This window comes from Triticum dicoccoides, chromosome 5B, assembly GCF_002162155.2.
Source record: "Triticum dicoccoides isolate Atlit2015 ecotype Zavitan chromosome 5B, WEW_v2.0, whole genome shotgun sequence".
NCBI classification, from domain to species: Eukaryota; Viridiplantae; Streptophyta; class Magnoliopsida; order Poales; family Poaceae; genus Triticum; species Triticum dicoccoides.
Window position 1 is genome coordinate 149,165,707 of NC_041389.1, and position 16,687 is coordinate 149,182,393.

The 16,687-nt window shown below is 50.5% G+C and overlaps 1 long non-coding RNA gene across 1 annotated transcript in view; it reads left to right on the forward strand.

Moving 5' to 3' along the window:
• LOC119307921 overlaps positions 1-8,225 on the forward strand; it is a 69,674-nt gene extending 61,449 nt beyond the window's left edge. The window contains exon 13 of the long non-coding RNA XR_005149625.1: positions 8,069-8,225. This is a non-coding gene — a long non-coding RNA (uncharacterized LOC119307921). The remainder of the gene's footprint in view (positions 1-8,068) is intronic.
• The last annotated feature ends 8,462 nt before the right edge of the window (positions 8,226-16,687 follow it).

Here is a 16,687-nt window from a genome sequence, read left to right on the forward strand (position 1 = left end):
GGACTGGCCGTGGGCGGCGGGGGCTGGCGGTTCGGTCGGTGGTGGCTGGCGGCTCAGGGGGGGGGGGTGGAGTTTGATGATAAACTGGAGGCCCTTGATTTCGTATCCAACTGCTGGAAAATCGAATGACCAGAGATGAAAAAGTCAGTCGACTGACATGTAGCCTCACCCCGCACGTACACATGCACAAACGCAAGACACGCACGCATGCAGGCGTGCAACACTGACACATACACATAACGTACACACGCATGCATGCTGGCGTGCAACACTGACACGTACACATGCACTCACGAACACACGCACGTACGCACCCATGCATGCAACACTGAAACGTACCCTTGCACGCATGCAACACTCGCACGCCTGCATGCACACAACACACGACGCAAGACACACGCTCAACCTATACGCGCATGCACCCTTTGTTAAGGACATGGATTGTTACGGGTATTAATCAATCTTATCTGTGATAAGCAGAACATTGATGTTTGCAGCGGTCTTTATGAATCACAAGGTATCGAACGGGCTATCAACATAGTAGGCTTATCTACATGAAAAAGATGACGTCACACTCAATGAACAATCATCGGTGTATGAAATGCCGGCTTCCGACCGCCCTAGCATACCAAAGGTTCCTTTGTTGTGCGCTGCCTGCGTTGGGTCACTGACATGCAGGCCATGCACCCAAAGAGCCCACACGTCAATGGAAGAACGGCGCGGTGTCCTAGGTCAGAGTCGAGGGCACCACTCGTGGCACGCCCGACTGAACAGGCCTCCGTGCCGCACTCAAACGCCTCCATGAAACCCGCCCGTGTGGAAGCCGAGAAACCCACTCTGGACACATGTCCGTTCATGACCGGGCCGGCGTTAAATGCAACGCTTGCCGAGCTCCCCCCGTCCGCTGTCTATTTAATCTCCTATTTAAACGAGGCCAAATGCCGGCCAAGAATCGCACACCTCCGTCGCACCCCTATCTCCTCCACCATTTTGTCCACTCTTACAATGGCTTACGAAGAGTAGTTATTCCGCATCCAAGCCGGCTGGGTAGCCCACCAGATACAAGGCGCTGATCCACCTCCCTCCCCTCGCCCGACGGAGCCAGTTGCCTCCCCAAGCCGGCGCGCAGTTCAGCAACTCGCCGCTCCAGGCCAGCTCGGCGAGGAGCAGCGCATGGGCGTCGTTGCTGCCGTCCACGCCGCCGCCTCATACCGCGTCTCCCATTTCTGTGGCCAAGACTCCCATGTCGGCGGCCGCGCCATGCAAGCAGCGACAGAAGCCGGGTGCACGGAGAGCGACGAGTCGGTGGCCAGCGCCTCGGCGTCCGCCACCATCATCGAGGAGAAGTAAAACACGGGAGGCCACCGCCGCTTGGGTCCCATGAAGGCCACCACGGAGGCGACGCCGGTGTACACAGCAGGTGTCTTGCCAGATCCTTTTGTTGCGAGGACCTTCGTCAACCTCGCATGGGCTCCATGGAAGAGGGGAATGTTAGGATGTACTCGAGCCGGTGCCGGCCATGGCGAAGTAGTGGCCGGTGATGAACTCGAACCAGTGCCGGCCACCATCATCTTTGGCACCAGCCAATGATATCTGTTGGGCAGTGGGGAAGTGAGTCGTCCTTTGCGCTGAAGCATATACCTCCGGGGCTCCCGGCAGTCCGGTGATCATGCTGCCGGACATGAGGAACACAAATCGATCAGCGGGCGACCATTTAGGCTAGGTATTATATACCTGTGCTGTCCAGAACTAGCACCGTGTAGTTCATTTGAATACAATGAAATCCGTCATGTTTGTATGAAAATTCGGTATTTTATATGATTTCTGTTGTTGTTTATATGAAATATCAGTTTGTCTACGTGTTTGCGTGAATTTCGTCCGGTTGGTTGAGTTGCTGTCATAATGTGTGCGACTACGGTTGGATGGCGTAATTTGCGAGTCGCCGGTCGGTCTGCGGGCGGCTCGGGCGGCGTTGTGGGACAAAAAAACACAGCTCTTGCGAGATCGTCTCCAACGTGCGCGTTGGAGGATGCATGACAACATGAGCACCCGAGCCATTCCTCGTTCATCGGTGGCAAAGGCACCGGTGGACAAAAGGGTCGCCAATATTTTGGCTACCCCGGGCAAGATCCAAACAGCCCCTCCCAACAGATTCAAATCCCTCGTTCGCCGTGGAATTTTGCCATGTGTTGTTTTCATGGACTAGCAAGATGCCCGTGCATTGCACGGAACATCAAGATGCATTTTTTACAAACTCCCGCATGCATGCAAGGGATAATTAATGTCCTCCTTTGCTAGTACCATGAGGCAAACACCATTAATATTGCATCGATTAGTGTCAGTGGCCTTGTATATCTGCAAATTGTAATTTTGATAGTGACCCCTTGTATATAAAAATGGAGGGAGAAAGATGAGAGATAAGGTGAGGAGGAGTGGGGCGTGGTGGTGACCGGTGGTCGGACTAGGCGGAGGCATGGGGATGGACGGCGCATTATGTCTAGGTTTGTATCTCTCTCACACACACCCACGTAGGTGGGGGACGTGCACGAAGAGAAGAGGTGCACGCACGGCGCATGTACTCCCGTCTCTTTCCCAACCACACCCGCGCGGGTACACGGTGGAGCTCATTTCTGTACGAAAAAGGCAGCCCACGTGGTAATTTGACACGTGTATTGGTTGTCCACTTGCTGGAGGGAGGATCATCTACGACGGGTGAACAAACAAATTGCGACTTGACGTGTTATGTTAAAAAAGAGGCAAACCATGTGGGGCCTACCTTAGAGGCAAGGCTCTATACACTGGAGTACTTTTGATGTGTCCCGTCAACTCGCAGAACGAGGAGAAGCTTGCTTAGTACGCCGTCTCCCCCGCCCACGGGCGCGGTGGCTCGCAGGATGAGGTGAAGCTTGCTTACGAGTAGTAGTAGTAGTACTCCTACTACTGTACGCCTTACGCCCGCTCCGTTGCCCACGCACGTGGTGTCTCGCAGCACGAGGAGAAAATTTTACTACTCCCTCCATTTACTCCTCGTCCCTACTACGTACCTTGGTTAGTACTCCCTCCATTTACTTATACAAGGACACTATAAAAAAATACATTTTGCATCTATACAAGGCCACAAATAGTAATCGAGACAAAAGTTACTACTCCCTCCTTTCCAGTTTATGGCTCAATTTCAAAATCTCTCCAACCAAGGTAGACGGTGAGTGGTCGAATTAATTTCGTAGTTTGCACAAGTAATTAGTACGCTCGTTTTTCTCAAGAAGTTATCTTTACCGAGGCATTAATTAGAATGAATGCATGAATGACCACTAAATTTCATGAACTTGTACATGCATTGGTTAGTTTCCTCTTGACACTGCTTGCATCGGGTGATCTAACGCACCTCGAAATCCAACATGTTATGGTACTACTACTAGTATAGTAGAATTGAGACTTATCAAAAGGAAAAATGAATGTTTTTTAGATGAGCCCTATAAACCCTAGTGGGTATGTACTCTGTAAAAACAGATTTTTCCAAAACTAAGTCGCTCCCTTTCATGAATTCTGTAGTATACTCCTCCGTCGATGCTCCCTTTCATGAATTCTGTACTTCCTGTCGCCCACATGTGGGACATATAGCAACCGGGTCGACGTGTCAAGCACCAAATAACAGTGCAGAACAGCAGGGGGGACGCACCCCACTCGTACCGGCCCAGTAGTAGTAAAGAGCAATGAGATGTCAAATCACAATGCCGCACCTTCCCAGACAGACGAAGCAACCATTATTTCACTCTTCGGTTCTCCATCATCTCAAACCAGGTAGTATTGCTTTTGCCTCAAGAGGGACACACGCATCGCCTTGGTACATCATGACACGTGGGACCGCATGACAGGCCATGCTCCCTCGCCAATCGCTCAGTAAAATCACCTCATTTTTACTATACTTCCTCCGTATCGGTTTACTACATGGCATGCACATCGTTCTAGGTTGAGAATTTAATTGGCTATATATGTGATGAATAGTACTCTAGCCTTTTAAAAAATGAATACTTTTGTACAGTAGTACTATCGATGGCTTGCGCCATGGAGCAAAAATTGAAATTAAAAAAAGGTGGTACATATAGAGAGCTCTCGTCGCCAAATTATGCATATAGTACTATTAAAAAAGCTAGTACGTGCTTAATTGGGGTGCTAAATTCTATTAAATAAATACTAGTAGTATGTACATACTGAAAAGTTAAAGTAACGAGAAGAAACATAACATAGTTCTGTTGGGGGCTCAGCGCAACACACCCCTCAAATTAAACTAAGCACACCTGAAATTGAACCATGCAACTAATCCGGTAGACACTGCATTAGAAGTTTAGAACCACCATGAGCAATGACACTGCCACCTTACTCGGAGTCCTCGTCCACGTCCTCGACTTCGTCCTTGTCCCTTTTCCTCTTGGCCGATACTTGTTTGCTTGAACCGCACACTTGGCTGTTGCTCTTCATCCAACCCGTGTAGATATTGAAACAAAGGTAGCCATCCATTGCAGCGTAGTGGATGTGGTCTATATCTAGTACATTCCGCAGTCATGCATGACGATGAAACATGTAATGAGGTTTCTCCAGTTTACGGTACGAAGGATGAACCATGGCTCCTGCCAAGGTTAGCATTGAAGGCTGATGAGAGGGCAGCAACCTATTCTTTTGGAGGTCGAAGGGGTTTTCTACAACGAGGCTTATCCGACCCAGGACTTCTTTGTCGTTCTTAAAGTCTACAGTAACAAATTTCAATGTTTTGTCCTTGAGGAAGTTCTTAAAATCCTGGCACTCAACGTCGGCATGGCATATGTGGTAGACCAAGCAAATGTTATGTACGCAAACCTGGATCACGGCGGGCTTCTTCCTCTCTTTGTCCTTTAGATCCTTCTCTCGTCCCAGGACTGTGGTGTACTCAACATCTAGCCCAGCGACCCACTCATCATCTGAGTTTTCGAACATGCATCTGAAGCGAGAAAGGCATCCTTTCACCGTCATGGAAGAACGGGTGTAGATGACGTCGAAATCATCGCAGGTGATGGTTCAATCCTTGTACTCACTGCCGATCGTCGAGATTTGGGACGCCATGGATTTGGGAGGAGGGTTAGGATTAGTGGAACTGTCGTAATGTGAATGGACGGGACGACTAGGGCAAACCGCCGTAGTATTGAACGACGTGCGGGGGCGAGTAGGAGCAAACTTCCAGCGTGCGAACGACAGGGTAGTGGTTTTCCATTTTCCCATGATACGGGCTCCCGAGAGCCCTTGGATCTGAGATCGAACGGTTGCATGGTGTGATTCTAGACCTATGGGTGAATATCCTATCCTGGAGGGTTATTCTGCAAATTTTCAGCAATTTAGCATGCGACCATTTGATCTCAGATCCAAGGGCTGCCAGCAGCCTGTATCATGGTCGCGCCTACCACGACCATCGCGTTGCTCGCGTGGTCGCGCCCTTGGAGATTTAACTCGGTGCGTTAGGCTATCTGATGTTGGCATGTCATACATAGTCATCACTTAGTCACTCATACTACAACAAGGTTGGCAATAAGGTTGGCTATAAGTGTATTTTTTTACTTCTCTCTATCTCTTTCTTCGTACTCCCTCCGTCCCATAATATAAGAACGTTTTTGACACTAGTGTAGTGCCAAAAACGTTCTTATATTATGGGACACAGGGAGTACTAGTATTTATTGCATTTGCCAAGGAGTGACCTCTTCCAATGAAATGGTGTTGCTAAGTTTGCTTCATTTAATTAGCTATAGACTCGAAATTGTCTTTTCACCTAGGTACACGCGCTTAGCACCGTTTCTTCCTTGGGTCACCAAACTAGTCTCTCTCTTCTTGATTAACTTGCCACATCAGACTTTATGCCTATGTGGCAAGCTTAGCACCTGTAGGAGCAAGTAAAAGTAAGTACAATAGTGCGCTTTACATGGCATTTTTGCATATGTGGAGGAAAGAGAGGAAAGGAAAAGTGGAGAGATGGGCTCTCATGCAAGAGCCAGCCTCTACTACATGGTGGAGCATTGGAAGAGGCACCTGTATGGAGGTGGTCAGGAATCGGGAGACTCACGCCGGTCATAGCGCCACAGTTAAAATGATAATGTCAACTCAAATCATGGGGCCCCACCTATCCAGCAGTAACTCGCTGTCAAATCACACAGCCCTACGTTTGCAACAGCCTACTCCCTTGTCTTCTCGCGTCTCTGTCGAACCGACTAGGCGGAACTGCCCCGCCTACCGCGCAGGAAAAGCCCCACCCTCGACTTTTAAATACAACAACATCCACTTAAGAATCCAATGATATACTTTTTGCGACGTATTAACTCATATTTAGTTAGTCAAATGGATGACCTAGAACTATGTGCAGGCCCTATAAACCGAGACGCGTAAAAATAAAAAACCGAGACGGAGAGGGTAGTTCAGCATGTATCTTTTTAGATCAATATAGTCGGGATTCACTAAGGAGCAAAACCAAGTGGTAGGCTGCGCCTGTCGTGTTGGTGTAGCAACTCAAGCAGGGTCAGTCCGCACACGAAATGGCGACACACTTAACAGGACCACTTTGGCCGACATGTGGCTCACCCACCATCTTGTTCCACGTGCGATGCACCAAATTACAGTTCGGAGCAGCGGTTCGAATTGGAGGCACCCCGGTCGTAGCGCCGCAGTAGTAGAAAGTGAGCGATGAGGGGTCAAATCACAAAGCCCCACCTTTCCCGCATTAAGCTGGATGGACGAAGCAACCATCATTTCACTCTAGGGTGCAAGAGCATAAAGAAAAGAGAAAAGAATGATGCGTGCGGCAGCTACCTAGGCCACCCTAGGGTAGGGGTCACTGATGGAGTCATGTACCTAGGGTAGGGTCACAGACCTGATCTAAGTGCCCTGCCTAAAGACACCCTAAGAAGAGATCACCTTCCAGTCGACCTACGAGGAACTCACTCGACTGACTTGAAGGACTCGACCACGAAGACTCACTCGACCACCAGAAGATCAAGAAGCACTCTGCACTGCAACGGTCTGTAATTAAGTAGTCTTTATGATAGTTAAGACACTTTATGTGGGGCGTTACCAGTAACGCCCCGGACTTAACACACCTTAAACCCTCTCCTACGTGGGCTGGCTGGGGTCCTGGCGCACTCTATATAAGCCACCCCCCTCCACAGGTAGAAGGGTTCGGCACCTTGTAATCCATATACACATAATCCACTCGACCGCCTCCGGGCTCCGAGACGTAGGGCTTTTACTTCCTCCGAGAAGGGCCTGAACTCGTACATCTCTTGTGTTTACAACCTCTCCATAGCTAGGACCTTGCCTCTCCATACCTACCCCCCACTCTACTATCAGACTTAGATCCACGACAGTCACCACTACACATCCTTTTCTTTTTTTTGAAAGCGCCTCCACTACAAATCGGCTTCTCCCTCGTCCTCTTGAAGAAAACCGATGATGAGTGCGGCGGTAGGGTTTGTAGGAGTACTATGACGTGCGGGGCCATGTCGTAGTAAACAGGTTTGAGTCGACGCCTTAAATATGCGTGGGCCGCTTGGTTTTACTGGAACAAGGCAACATTTTGGGGATGGGGACCAGTGGAGATATAGTACGTACAAAAAATTGTGGACGTAGGTTCAACCGAAACGCAATGATGCATGGGCCCTGCATTTTCATATACCGGGGCCGCATGAAATTTTCTACTCTACTCAAAAATAGTAAGGTACACATGTATTGAACGCATGAGATTTCGGAACCAAATTATGAATAAATACACACTATAGCATGTAAAGCTTCGAGTCATATATGCATGATGTAGATGTTCGTTTAGTTCTTATAGTTCATTTCATTCAAAATCAATTAATTTTATAAAAATGTTAAGATTCATGGGGTTGTGCATTGTAAATCATAAAGTAAAAAACAAATAATGGCAATTCATTTATAAAAAATAATCAATTATGATACAGAAGATTCTAGAACAAAGGAGAAGTGCTTGTGTTTTGAGGTTTGTGCATTATGCTTAAGTTCAACCATGGAGTCTTCTAAATTGTACATGTGGCAGATCTGGTGGAATGTTGATGATATCCAATGGCCAGTAGTGCTTGGACTTGCCTATCTCTACACTATCGGATTAGCTTCATCCAGCGACCATCTTTCAAAGTTATTAGCACACTATATAGTTCTTGTGCCATAGTTGCATGTTTTGGAAAAAAGCTACTAGTGGGTTGTACTATCTATTTAGGAATAGAAGATGTATACATGGAAGTTGTAGGGAAAGAGATGACATGGAGCATCTCAATTCCTATGAGTAGGGATTGGAAAAGAGATGTCATTTGGTTCAAATCATAGGAACTTTTCTATTGAATCTAGAGATGACATGTATCTCAATTCCTATGAGGGGGGATTAGAAAAGAGATGTAATTTCGTTCATATCATAGGAACTTTTCTATTGAATATACGCTAATGTTTATTTTCCTTTGAAATTAAGGGAGTATAGGAATCCATTCATATGAACCAAGTGGCTCTAAATCTATAGAAATGATATCATGTTTATTTCCTTTGAAATTTGGAGTATATGAATCTATTCCTATGAACCAATTGGCTCTAAAGGAAAAAATCCTATAAAAATCATATCATATAGAGTTCCTATGATATTCCTCGACACTAAATGATGGTTGAAATTGCTGTGGGTGATACGATGGTCTTTCTTTGTAGACTCCTCACCCATCTTTATAGTTACCTCTCGAAGATGAATGAAATGATATATACAGGATATTCTACATGTGCAATTTGGTACAAGAAAACTCGGTAAAAGTTTGCGAGGTTTCAATTTTCAATAAAGCTATATGCACTGCATTTCGAAAGGAGGGAGCATACGACAGTTGCTAACACTCACGTGGAAGATTTGTGTGTAGGAGGAGTGGCTATTCTGTTAAATGACATGGCAAAACTGACACTATCGGATGCCGACCTAACGGTTCTTACGGTGTTCGTCAGGAAAAGGCTTGTGGCGAACGTTTGTCGGATAATGATTTATGGACACATGCATTGCATTGATACGTGCCCCCTCTCTCTCACACACACGCACCCTCACGAGTCACGACTCTCCCGAGTCCTCTCGCAGACTCGCACGTCGCACCCACCGTCTATCTGCAGGTAGACGTCACACACATATGTGCTCTTCACACCCTACCCTCAGAACTTCTAAAAAACAAAAGACGGCGCACACATTTTATTTTAGCTCACACGTCACACACTTATACTATTACTCTTGCGGCGAACATTCTTTGGGCATAGTATATTGTACTCTCACGAAGAGAAGCGGTGCACGCACGCACTAGTTCTCTCACACCCACTCGCGGGTACACGTAGGAGCGCATTTTTTTGAAGCTGGTACAACAAAATCACTCCACTATATATAAAAGCAGGAGCCTTAGCGCTTGCTTTACTAGGGTTCCTCTCGTTCACTCTCTCATGCTCTCCAGATCTAAGGAAGACATAGGTGGCCACACTCTCTCTCAGCTCACGGCTAGTCACAAATCCGGCCGGACAACCTCGACCGGGGTAGGGGTGTAGGTGCATCGTTCACGCTGTCGTCGACGGCGAGGGAGGAGACCAACGGCTGCCCGCGGGTCCCGATCGGCGGCCGTGTTGTTCTCTCCAAGAGAGCGCCGGCTCTGGAGGGCCTCCGACCCCTTCTTCCTCCCTGCGGTATTGTGGCCAAGATGCGGCCTCCCGACGCCGTCTTTGCCACATGCCGACAACCCTCAGGTATATATTCCTTTGAAACCTGCCTTGCTCTACTTCCCCAGCTCCCTTCGTGTGGATCCTTTTCTACTTCCGTCCGATGTTCCAAAGCCACCTAGACTTCTACTATTATTAGAGGTAAAGCTAGTTCATACAGTCGACTCTAAGCGTTGGTTCAAACATGGAAGAAAGGGGGAAAGCTGTAGCATGAATCTAGGACTTGGTTCTAAGAGGAAACGGGGGAAAGTAGTAGATACCTGCTGTCCCTACGCCCATATCGCTACCGTTAATGTAAAATCACATGAAACATTAAGCAATGCCACCTAATGTCACTATAAGTAATGGTCTAGTGTGTCGGATTTCGGGTTTCGGCAGACCCTTGAGATTCGAACACTGGGGTGCGCGCGGAGATTTCGCCCTCTATCTACCTGCTCCTCGCCGAATCGCTAGGATCTAAACTACGAAAGAAACAACACAAGAGACACGGGGTTTATACTGGTTCAGGCCACCATTGTGGTGTAATATCCTACTCCAGTGTGTGGTGTGGTGGATTGCCTCTTGGGCTGATGATGAACAATACAAGGAGGAACAACCTCGCGAGGGTCTGTTCTTGGCTGGTACGACGAACTGCTAGGAGAAGTTCAGTCGCTCTATCTACTGGTTTCTTGGTGAGGATCCAGATGCCTCTACCCTGGGGGTGGCTAGTCCTATTTATAGGCAAAGGCCCTGGGCCTCTTGTTGGTGTCAAAACCGGCGGATCTCGGGTAGGGGGTCCCGAACTGTGCGTCTAGGCGGATGGTAACAGGAGACAAGGGACACGATGTTTTTACCCAGGTTCGGGCCCTCTCAATGGAGGTAAAACACTACTCCTCCTTGATTGATATTGATGATATGGGTAGTACAAGAGTGGATCTACCACGAGATCAAGGAGGCTAAACCCTAGAAGCTAGCCTATGGTATGATTGTTGTTCGTCCTATGGACTAAAACCCTCCGGTTTATATAGACACTGGAGAGGGCTAGGGTTACACAAAGTCAGTTACAATGGTAGGAGATCTACACATCCATATTGCCAAGCTTGCCTTCCACGCCAAGGAAAGTCCCATCCGGACACGGGACGAAGTCTTCAATCTTGTATCTTCATAGTCTTGGAGTCTGGCCGATGATGATAGTCTGGCCATCCGGACACCCTCTAGTCCAGGACTCCCTCAGTAGCCCCTGAACCAGGCTTCAATGACGACAAGTCCGGCGCGCATATTGTCTTCGGCATTGCAAGGCGGGTTCCTCCTCCGAATAATTCATAGAAGATTGTGAACGCCAGGATAGTGTCCGGCTCTGCAAAATAAATTCCACATTCCACCGTAGAGAGAATAACATGTACACAAGTTCAATCTGCTGACGTATTTTGTGGCGTGACGTCACACCACTACCAAGCCTTTACTTGAATTGTTTTTATTATACCACCTCAGCGCGTTTAGCGAAGTGGTTTCCTTGGCACGTCTTGTCGAAGCAGAGATCGTGTTTCCCTTATTCCGGGATTCCCATCAATACGGACGTGGGTAACCCAACAGCGCCATTGATTGCGGCGCTTGGGAGATAAGTGAGTTTTACCAGGCTAGTAGGGACGCATAGTTTCATCCGCCCATATATAAGGGGATAAGGATCCACCTCCTTTACCTATGCCTTCTTCCTCCTTTGCTTATCCATCTCCGTGCACTCGAGCTCCAGCGCCCAAGTCCGCACATCTCACCTCAACCTTCTCCAGCAAGTGGATGGCCTCCTCTGTTACGGAGGGGCACATCGAGAAGCTGCGCAGCGCCGGATACCTGTCCAGCAACATCGCGCATCGGCTGCCCGATGAGGGGCAGCTCATCCCCACCCCCAGACCCCATGAGAGGGTCGTATTCCTCCCCCACTTCCTCCGCGGACTGGGCTTCCCACTCCACCCCTTGGTCCGGGGGCTCATGTACTACTACGGCCTGGACTTCCACGATCTGGCTCCAAACTTCATCCTCAACATCTTGGCGTTTATCGTCGTGTGTGAGTCCTTCCTCTGCATCCAGCCCCACTTCGGCTTGTGGCTAAAGACCTTTAACATCAAGCCGAAGGTTGTGAAGGGCAGCCAAGCAGAGTGTGGAGGCGCCATGGTGGGCAAAATGCCCAACGTCACTTGCCTCGAGGGTGCCTTCATGGAATCTGTCAAAGGGTGGCAATCGGGGTGGTTCTACATCACCGAGCCGCGTGACCCTAAATGGGCAGCGGCCCCCAAGTTCAAATCTAGCATCCCCATGCAGCTCACCTCCTGGAAAGAGAATGACTTGCTTTGGGGTAGTTCGGAGGAGCTGACCGGACTCCAGTCCTGTCTCCAGACCCTGGTGAACAAGAAGCTTAAGCTTGTCAATGTGATCCAGGCCATGCTCGTCCGCCGGATTCTCCCCTGCCAGCAACGGGACTTCAATTTGTGCGAGTTTGATCCGGCCCAGCACCGGACCTTGAGCAGGCTCTTCGACACTACGTACGAAGCTGCCTGGAGGGTGCTGTTCAAGGGCGCCGAAGCTCCCGCGTCCGCTATCGAAGATCGCGGATTCAGCACGCAGCGTCCGGCTAGCGAGGTAAGCTATGTTATCCTTTATGGGACATTTGCTTTTCATAGTTTGACTCTATGCGGGATCTAAACTCCCAATGCCTTTAACAGGACTGGCAGAAGACGTCCGGATAGGTTAGCTGTTCGGCTCCCCTTCCAGAAGACCCAGCGGACGCCCGTTTGACAGGGCTACTGGTCCCGGCACTTTACGTAGTGCCGGAAAAGAAGGCCAAGAAGAAGGCCACAGGAACCCGAAGGAGTTCCCGGCGCCTGGTGGTATCGAACTCATCGTCCGATGACTCCGAGGCGGACTCCTACCCTGAGGACGAGGAGGAGAAGAAAGAGGCCTCTCCCCCAGCGGGGAGAGAAGAAGAGGAAGGCCTCCCCAACAAGGGAGGCCGAAGGGTCCAAGAAGGGAAGGACCCTTCCTCCGGACTGCTCCGCCAACGCCGACGATGGCGATGAGGAGTGGCCCTCAAGGGCCAAGCCCCTGGCAAGATCGTAAGTATCCGGATTCCTGGATGATTTATTTTTCTTTTTGCCACGCGGTGTCTTTCTAATGCCGCATACAACCTGTAGTCCGGCCAAGGACGATCTTCCCACTTCGTCGAGCGGGTCCTTGGGTACATCGGATATGGATTCCCTTCAGACCGCCTCCACCCCTCGTGATGCTGACGACGCCGAGGTGGGATCCCAGGAGGGGACCCACCAGGAGGGGGAGGCTCCGGAGGTGCCACAGGGCAACCTCCCGGACTTTGCACCGGACTCCGCACCGGAACCTGCAGTGGTTCCGGAGTCCGGCAGGCGGCCCCTTCGTAAGAAGGGCAAGACTGTGACACCGGCGGCCTCCGTCCAACCGGAGGCGCTGGTTAACTTGTTGGGGGTGCTCAACGGTGCTTCCATCAAAGAAGAACACCGCACTATCATGAGTGCGGTGATTCAGAAGGTTCAGCTCGCCAAGAGCGGGCTGACCGAAGCCTGCAGCAGCCTTCTAATAGGCTTTGAGGTAAGAAATTTAAGATATGTAATATAATACCACATAGACAGTAGCCCCTGATGCTCGGTTCGGTGTTCGGAAAGAAAAGCCGGACTGAGGATCTAAAAAGATATACGCAGGAGGTCTAAAAAATATGTCAATATGGGATTGCAGGCTGCGCTGCTGACCTCTGCCGCACTGACTGCGGAGGTCGATGCTTTGAAGCAGAACCTCAAGCGGTCCGAGAGCAAGCTCGGCCGTGCCAAGAAGCAACTCGAGGACAAGGAAGGTGAGTAACACCGTATTAAATTTGTACCTTATAGAAAAGGATTTTTGTTGCAAGAGAAATAACAAGGATAACGTGGGTACTCCAGGGGCCACGAACGAGGTCGCAACCCTGAAGGAGGCGGTCTCCGCGGCCGAATGCAATGAAGCCGCGGAGCGAGCCGAGCGAGAGAAGCAGGAGGCACGGGTGGCGGAGGTGCAGCAAGAGCTCCAGGCTCTCGTGGAGAATCATGAGAGTATGGAGCGCGACTCAAAGACTCGAGAGTCCGAGCTTGCCTCGGCTCTTGAGAGTGCCAAGGCCACTAAGGCCCTCCAGGAAATTGAGGCATTGAATAAGATAGCAGCGGGTAAGGCATTTTTCATGCAAAGCAAGCATGTGAATGTGAATTACCTATTACTTACCCGAATTCGGAGCTCTCCAGGAGCGTTCGCAGATCTCCCCCGCAGCGTATCCGATGCTGCCGCCTTCTACCGGGCCGAGGAGGGGAGCTCGACGGAGAAGGTCTTCTGGTCTCAGTATGCTGAGACCGGTCATCCGGTGCCCCTTAGCGACCAGCTGAAGCAGCTGGTCGAGCTCCACAAGGTAGCCGAATAGGCCATGAAGGGCCTCATAGTTCGGCTGTGGCCCAAGGAGGCCATGCCTGGGAGCTACTTCGGCCCGGTGCGGCGGCTGGTGGATGCGTGTCCCTGGGTGGAAGTCGTCAAGCACTCTGCCTGCATTGAAGGTGCCCGTCGGGCCCTTGCCCGTGCAAAAGTGCACAGGGGCAGGATGGACGCTGAGAAGCTTCTGACGGATACGCCGCCGGCGGGCAAGGAGTATCGTACGCCCGAAATGTATTATAATAGTGTCCTGGGGGGGTGCCCGCCTGATTGCGGGTGAGTGCTCCAAAGATTGCGGGTGAGTGCCCTTCTATCTGGATTCCTGGATGATTTATTTTTCTTTTTGCCACGCGGTGTCTTTCTAATGCCGCATACAACCTGTAGTCCGGCCAAGGACGATCTTCCCACTTCGTCGAGCGGGTCCTTGGGTACGTCGGATATGGATTCCCTTCAGACCGCCTCCACCCCTCGTGATGCTGACGACGCCGAGGTGGGATCCCAGGAGGGGACCCACCAGGAGGGGGAGGCTCCGGAGGTGCCACAGGGCAACCACCCGGACTTTGCACCGGACTCCGCACCGGAACCTGCAGTGGTTCCGGAGTCCGGCAGGCGGCCCCTTCGTAAGAAGGGCAAGACTGTGACACCGGCGGCCTCCGTGCAACCGGAGGCGCTGGTTAACTTGTTGGGGGTGCTCAACGGCGCTTCCATCAAAGAAGAACACCGCACTATCATGAGTGCGGTGATTCAGAAGGTTCAGCTCGCCAAGAGCGGGCTGACCGAAGCCTGCAGCAGCCTTCTAATAGGCTTTGAGGTAAGAAATTTAAGATATGTAATATAATACCACATAGACAGTAGCCCCTGATGCTCGGTTCGGTGTTCGGAAAGAAAAGCCGGACTGAGGATCTAAAAAGATATACGCAGGAGGTCTAAAAAATATGTCAATATGGGATTGCAGGCTGCGCTGCTGACCTCTGCCGCACTGACTGCGGAGGTCGATGCTTTGAAGCAGAACCTCAAGCGGTCCGAGAGCAAGCTCGGCCGTGCCAAGAAGCAACTCGAGGACAAGGAAGGTGAGTAACACCGTATTAAATTTGTACCTTATAGAAAAGGATTTTTGTTGCAAGAGAAATAACAAGGATAACGTGGGTACTCCAGGGGCCACGAACAAGGTCGCAACCCTGAAGGAGGCGGTGTCCGCGGCCGAATGCAATGCAGCCGCGGAGCGAGCCGAGCGAGAGAAGCAGGAGGCGCGGGTGGCGGAGGTGCAGCAAGAGCTCCAGGCTCTCGTGGAGAATCATGAGAGTATGGAGCGCGACTCAAAGACTCGAGAGTCCGAGCTTGCCTCGGCTCTTGAGAGTGCCAAGGCCACTAAGGCCCTCTAGGAAATTGAGGCATTGAATAAGATAGCAGCGGGTAAGGCATTTTTCATGCAAAGCAAGCATGTGAATGTGAATTACCTATTACTTACCCGAATTCGGAGCTCTCCAGGAGTGTTCGCAGATCTCCCCCGCAGCGTATCCGATGCTGCCGCCTTCTACCGGGCCGAGGAGGGGAGCTCGACGGAGAAGGTCTTCTGGTCTCAGTATGCTGAGACTGGTCATCCGGTGCCCCTTAGCGACCAGCTGAAGCAGCTGGTCGAGCTCCATAAGGTAGCCGAACAGGCATGAAGGGCCTCATAGTTCGGCTGTGGCCCAAGGAGGCCATGCCTGGGAGCTACTTCGGCATGGTGCGGCGGCTGGTGGATGCGTGTCCCTGGGTGGAAGTCGTCAAGCACTCCGCCTGCATTGAAGGTGCCCGTCGGGCCCTTGCCCGTGCAAAAGTGCATAGGGGCAGGATGGACGCTGAGAAGCTTCTGACGGACGCGCCGCCGGCGGGCAAGGAGTATCGTACGCCCGAAATGTATTATAAGAGTGTCCTGGGGGGGTGCCCGCCTGATTGCGGGTGAGTGCTCCAAAGATGTAATATTTGAGTACACTCGCAGTTTTGTTATCTTGTGCGCTGAAGACTTTGTTCATATGCGCTAAGCAACGCTTGTTAATTTAAAATATTACCTTCTATGCGGCCGTTTATCAAATCTGAGAGATGGCAAGTCGTCGGCTTCAGCCCCCATGCCACAAGTGCTGGGTTGTTCGGGATAAACTTGAGCGCTCTTGTTCCCATTTTTAGGTCCATCTAGGGAGGCATTCAACACAACGAACGAGGCAACCAGACTTATAATGCTTGAACACTCTCACTTAGCCATAGAATTCTATAATTTTAAATTTCGGCGAAGCCCCTAGTGTTCAGAAGACCGAGTTCGGGGCGCTATCCACGCCTGGGTCGGACAAAGCCGGTTCCTCGCTCTAAGCGGCATAAGTCTTTAGGGACTCGAAAAGACCTCTCGAACAGCGACCAGCTCTCTCCTTATCATGACGGTCAGTTTTAGCTTTCTCCATTGAGGCGCTCGCCCAGCTCAACCGGGGCGCAATCGCAGTGGTTCTCCGAGTGCTAC